We start from the raw sequence: 6,920 nt of genomic DNA on the forward strand, positions 1-6,920 counted from the left end.
ACAAGCTCAACTATTATAAAAAAAGGCTATTCCTGCTGGTCAAACGGCGACGGATCACAATCCTCACGCATCGAGCACCATGATGCCAGACGGGCACACAGAGGGCAGTGGCCGGGTTGGCCCAGCATGTCTGTCAACAACCGCCCACCGTCCGTGGTCATCTGGATGGAATGCACTGCAGTGGACACTGGAATGCACTGGATCGGCAATGGAATGCGCACTTCAGACGCACAGCTGCTGACGATCGTCATATTGATAGCCTATCTGGCACGGATGTAACATGCGAACTACTGCAAAGTTACACCTTTTCAAATACACCACGGGACAACCCATCTGCTGCCACTTTACACCAGCACGCCTTGTTTCTATACGTGCAACCAGGCTTAGTGGTGGCGAGGAAATGTTGGAACTCGGTTTGCCCACAAAGTGTGACACAAACACGTATATGTGTTAGCGTGCGCTCGGATGGCCGGTTGAATACCATGCACACTCAGGTAGGAGTGGGGGTCAATTTGACCCCTGAAATTTAAAAAATTAGGAAAGCTAGAGACGCAAAATTCACCGCAAAGGTTTCCCTGTAAATGAAATAACTTGTGTCCAATTTGAGGTTGTTTGGTTATGACCTTAAGGTCAAATCAGGCAAACAAGGTCAAACTCCAGGTTGCCGTGCAAAGAGCTCCAGAACCCTTCATGCAACCGCCTTGAACTTAAATACTAGTTTTGAGACAACATTCACTGGTGTTTATTTGAGATAAATGACCTCGTTTGGTCTTAAGAAAGTCATGATAGCTAAAAGCCTAGGACCTTGTTTTGATTTTTCGTTTTGAATAGGCGTCAAGGATTACGTTGGCGGTATGTTCTTAATGGTAAAATGCTGACCGGATCACTTTAAGTCAGTGACCTACTCTGATCTTTTAAAGGCCATTAAATATGTCTGTTTTGCGGTCCCTGGTGTCAGAAAATTCAAAATGGGAATCAATATAACCCATAAATCAAGCTCTCTAGTAAAAAAGCAGGTTGGTTTTGACCCTAGCCTGACCTTGATAACTTACCAAGGTCAATGGAAATGTAGTAATCCGTTATTCAATTGTCTACTGATCTACAAAACCCTCTCAGAAATACTTTCCTAGAGGGTTCTCTAACACACTGTGTCGTATCAGATTGGATGATTGCCTAGAAATTGTTTTCGCCTTTATCTGCCAAAGGTCAGCGACCTTGTAAGAAACATGATTGTGTTGCGCCAGACAATCCGCTATTCTTGTCCTTCACCTATGCAAAGTTGGGCGCGGTTCCACCGCGCCATTCGGAAATTAGTCTACACGAAAATTCGAGAGCGGTAAAATTTATCCCAACGCGAGCACGTGCTAGCTTTCTGGGTTCGTTCTATAAGCTCGGGTACAAAATGATGATTATATATTGAATCGCTAGGTATTTTCAAGCGCGGGGCTGTTAGAAGGTTGCGCTGATTTTCGGAGAGACCTGCTCCGCATAACAGATATAATTTCAAAACAGCTCCCCAGCATCGTACAGTCTAAGCATGTTCCATGTTCCGACAAATCATGTTTGGTGTCAACGAATTTGGCGACGCCTGCTTAACAATGGTACATAATCAACCATTCTTCGGACATGGTAAATGCCTGAAGAATGCTCACAACCCTGGCATGTCCCCATATAACCAAAACCATTAATTGAAACCCGCACTGCGCACTTAACCATTGAACGAATGTGATGATGATGCGATGGAGACCATGATGTCCATAATAGAAAGCACACACGTTTAGAAGCTTTATAGCATGAAGCATGTATTTCGTACAGATGTTTGCACGAACATGACTTTGAAGGAACAAAATATGCCTGGCCGGTAGTGATGCCCAGTCTTTGCCGTGCGCGACCTACATTATGGTGGATTACTTTAGATTTGGATTGGCATTCGGACTTTAGGTCTGAATATTTACATCAAAATCACAACACCTTTGCAGCGTGTACCCCTCATTTTAAACGAATTGCATTGATGTTTGGCTGCCTGGTCTCATTTTGTGTATTTGCGCAGAGGTGAGCAATGTCTTCAAAGTTAACAATCAGACTGGAGAATCACCTTGACGTGCACTTTTTACGCATGGCAGGCTACTTTCTTCGATGGGTCCTTGTCTGATGGAGGACTTCCGCATCTCTGTCCCCTCCTCCCCTGCCAATAATCCATGACGCCACCCACGACCGTTCAGATTGCTACAAAGACTGCTTTACTTTTAGTGTACCAGAATTTTCGACCTTGGGTAAAATGAACATCCCATGAGGGGGATTTCTTCATCCATTTCCCCACATGTTAGAATTTTTCACTCCTACCTGATAGTATTCAACCACAAACACTAAACTCATATTTCCCTTTCAGACGTTTTAATATGTCATCTAAGTCCGACTTCACTTGAAACCACCAAGCACGAACAGGGCTCCACAGAGCCTTGACACCTTTAGCCACATCATTCCTCACCTACATCTGGATCATGCCTATGTATGCCCAGAGCGAGGGCATTAGGTACCTTTAAGTCCGGGAGCCTCAGCGACTCCATCCGCTTGCATTATCAATCTCACTTTGTTTACAAAATACATCACGATATACAGCTGCGTGCAAAAACAAAGTTTCACGCATACCCACTTTGGGGGGTACACCAAGCAAACATGACAACAGGAAGGCAAAACCTGGTACAAACACCAAACAAGTCGGGTAGATAATTTTGTTCAACGCATTTCTTTTTCCTGAAGAGACGTCACCCGAAACTGCATCGGTCCCGAAACGTAGAAGTGAAAAATCAAGAAGATGCCATCTTCGGCCTAAGATGTGAACCAATTTCTCTGCAAAATTTTCCAACCGCAAACTTGTACAGATGTTATTCATAATTGGATTGAGTCGCCAGCCGCTCAACACGGTTGATACGCACCCCAGTGTAAGCAATTCATAGGAAAGAAGGATGCAATTTGAGGCAAGTAAATTATTTTTACCGCCATTGTTGTCTTGTTAAACACTTAGATAGCTGTTTTGGGGTTCATGTTGTGACACAGAACGATCAATCTAAGCCATTTCAGCTTCACTACCTCACCGCGTTGAATTACCCCTCCGTACATAGGTTTGAGACAGACCTGACGCAGCTAATACGGAAGCGTTTGGGTAGCAAAATTCTGCCCTTCCAAATCTTGCAGGTTGGTGGGTATGACTGATATTTACATTTTGTGGATGGGTTGGATGACCCTGTCTGCCAACAAACCATGCGAAAGATGCCGACTTTCTGTTTGGGGGAGGGAGGGGGGGGGGGGGTAGAAAGAAGCCTACCGCTAAAAGGCCAGTAATTTTCTCCTGTGGGTACCTAATCGCTAACTCTACCCGCTTTCAGAACATGATTTTTAACCATATTTGGCTATTTTCTGTTTCAATATCCATCAAATGTTGTTCATGAAACAAATAATAATGCAACGAGACATGTACTGAACTTATTTTGCCATACTCTTGACCATTTGCCAAAACATTGTTGAAATAGTCCCCCACCTCTGCTTCAGCAAGATATTGTGCATAGTTGTCAGGGCTTGCCGGCTGGCAAATGACCGTACTGTAGATGTGCACTACATATATATATATATATATATATATATATATATATATATATATATATATATATATATAGGTTCAGATGATGTTCAATATGCGGGCTACTCCAAGTTTGGTTGAGTTGGTTACTTGCATGGCAAGTAGCAGAAAGAACTTAACCAGAATCAGTGACTCACAAATGCTGCTGTGATGCAAATAGGTTAGACAGGATGAAATGGGGTAAATTTTTTAGGTTAGATCTGGTTTGGTTACTTTCATGGAAGTAAGCATAGGCATTTTGCAAGACGCAATGGCGTAATGTTTGCATTTCCCTCCCTCATTTTAGCAGGAGCCAAAGTTTGTCAGGTTTTTGTTTGATTTGGTGATGTTTTGATGTGCAGGGGTCGAAGACTTCTTTTCTTTGAATGCTTTACGCTTGTTTAATTTTTGTCGTTGCTTTTGTCGTTGATCACGTTTGCTGTCTTTTGTCTTAACACGTATTGGGGAAGGGAAGTGCAAAGCGCGGCATCAAAACATTGATGTTATATAGTTCTTGGTGCTCATCACACTTTTATGAAATTACTCTTCTTTAATGTATCCTGTTTCAGCACAATGACCTGAAATGTGAATAACAAAAGCTTTTTGTCACGTTTATGATGTTATGTCTGTGCGAACTGAAATATATGTCTTTGCCGGAGGATATGTCACCGACTCGTAAGTTTCCGCTTTCGTAGCCTGAATTTTTAACTCCTGTTCTCCCTTTTTACGGCAGATTTTTCCACTTCCATCCTAGCTCAAAAGTGATTCTAGCCCACTGCTAACTTAAGCTTCCATAGCGAATCCGCGAAACATGGTGGGGTAACGGAGTGACTGCAGCAGTTGGGCGCATCAACTGCACAAAGTATCCGAACCCTGAGTGGTAACAGAGACCGATGCAGCATCGACATATACAAGTCACATCTAGGCTATTTGAAAACATTGAGCAGGAGTATTCATAATATAATCCATTACATCCATTTGCACATTGAAATGTACTTCTCAAAGTGATACAGGGGCTTTAATATTCAGATCCTGATTCTCGGGTTGGTATTCTATTTCTCAGGGATCAAAGATTCGCAAGATTCTGATGCTGTTTAATCTATTCGAATTCTGCGAATCCGAATCTTAAGTTCTAATTGTCAGGCATTAATTTGGGATGGGCGACTGTCGAGCGGCTTTTTATTCCTTGTTTACGCGCCATCCACCCGGCTCATTTGGAAAACATCTTTCTGGGAATAGAAATTGTGAACGGCGCGGAGTCCTCGAGCTCTCCGGCTAACGAGAACACGCTGCGAGCGCTGATGGCACTCTGCCCCCACGAGCGTCTGGGGGATTCTGGCCGGTGCAAAATGTCCCAGTCTTTCCGAACAACAGCGCAGGGAAGCGGTGCGGCCCAGGCCGCCTGCCTGCCGAGCCGTTCGACCTGCACAAATGATCAACGCCCGCCGGCAGCCGCACAATAAGTCGGCGCCTGCAAGACAGACTGCCACCCAGATCGTATTCGAGCCGGGCAAACAATTCTCCGGCGTAAAGGATTGTTGCCGCCGTCTCAGCAGGAAATGACGAACAATGCATTGCGCGCAATCTTTTCGGAATATTTTCTGCTGGCTGCCACTGCGTTCATCTTTTTAGGCTGGTTCAAGAGAAAGAACGAGTACATTTACATGTTACATAAGCAGCACTATGAAAGTCAGTCAACAGCGGTGATCCTGCGTATCTCTTTGTGCCAAGAGTTAAGGTGTGTGCAATTTCATGTTTCGCTTACGTATTGCTGAAACTCCACGGATGCGTTAAACAGCAAAAGCAAATTCAACTTGATTTTCCGACAACAAAACGCAATCGCCGCCTAACAGGGTGTGTGGGCGGGAGTGGATTTATCGCTTCCCACAACCTCCACAAGAACGCCAGATAACGCCTGTCAGCGTTCGGCGCGCGTCAGCGCCCCGCGACTCACCTCGTGTCCAGAGAACCGCTTCTGCGTCCACCGGGGCGTCTGCCAGCCGGCCGTCGTCAGCGCTGCCGGGGAGGCGCCCGCACCTGCCCGGCCAGAGTCGCCGGAGGCCCCGACCGCACCACCCCGGCCGCCGTCGGCCGCACACTGCCGGCCCGACCGCACCCGAGGCCGCCCGCTCAGGTGCAGCTCCGCGCCGCGCCGCCGCCGCTTACCTACCGCCCGCCGCGTCCGGCACAGTGACGCCGCGACGCCGGCGGCGGCGGCCGACAGCGGCGGCGCGGCCGACGCCGACGCCGAACTTGACCTGTGGGCATTGATTGCGACCGTCCGAAGCGCGGAGAGACGCGCTTTAAGCGCGCCGAGCCCCCGTTTTAGACCGGGGGTGGTTTAATGGCGATAAAGGCCCCGCGGAACGAGCGCTGCTGCTGATCTTCCCGCCGTTCGGGGATCGTCTTGATTGCCTGCGCACCGATGAAACGAAGCGTTGTTTCAGGTCGTCGTCCTTCCTCGCGGCGACTCTGTCTGCTCACATCTCCCTGGGAAATGGTCATTAAGGAGAAGTTACTTGGCAAAAATTTAATTGAGCGAATACATTTTCTGCGCTGCCCGGCTGCTATGATGGCCCAGGCGTGCCATCGTCGACATGCTTTCGGGAATGTCAACGATGACGGGCGATTCGGGTGAGGCTCCGGGGGCATTCTGTTGACTAGAGGATTTGCAAAAAAGCCCAACCTACCTGAAATCAGGACATCGTCCGAACTAACCTGGATTGTATGAACTGAACCCGTGCACACCGTATTTTTATACGGTCGTATAACACTCCCCAGAAACACGGACCCCAAACTGAGATCCCAAACCCTGAAACCGGAACCCACGAGCCTTAAATCCCGAATGAAAAGCTTTAAATTCAAGAGCACGTCTGTGCTGCCTTGATTCTTCAGAGAGTTCAAAATGGCAAAGGCCAACGCCGTTCGTGTACAGGCTCTGGAGAACCCGTAAAATTTTCAAACAGTTGGATTCAGGAGCCATTTCTTGGAAGGTTTGATGCCTGGTCTACTTTCACGAAAAGACACGCATCTTAACCGCCTCTTATTTGTGGTGCACAGATATTCAAGCAGGAAGCATGATAATATCCCTTGTCAGAGCGACTGTGTGACAGGGACTGCATGAGTTTTGTCAGTACAAAATAATGTCAGGTAAGCATGTTTTGAAGTTTAAAAACCTTTCGTGTAGCGCTGGTGACGCGTACAAATCTGCGGGAGAAATAATGTCGTGTTTAAGTAATGACTGCGCAGGTCATTGCAGTTGAGGTAATGTCGTACAGCCTTATTCTTCGGAGAAAAACCAGGA

The sequence above is a fragment of the Pollicipes pollicipes genome, unplaced genomic scaffold (assembly GCF_011947565.3).
Source record: "Pollicipes pollicipes isolate AB1234 unplaced genomic scaffold, Ppol_2.1 Scaffold_4295;HRSCAF=5057_pilon_pilon_pilon, whole genome shotgun sequence".
Lineage (NCBI taxonomy): Eukaryota > Metazoa > Arthropoda > Thecostraca > Pollicipedomorpha > Pollicipedidae > Pollicipes > Pollicipes pollicipes.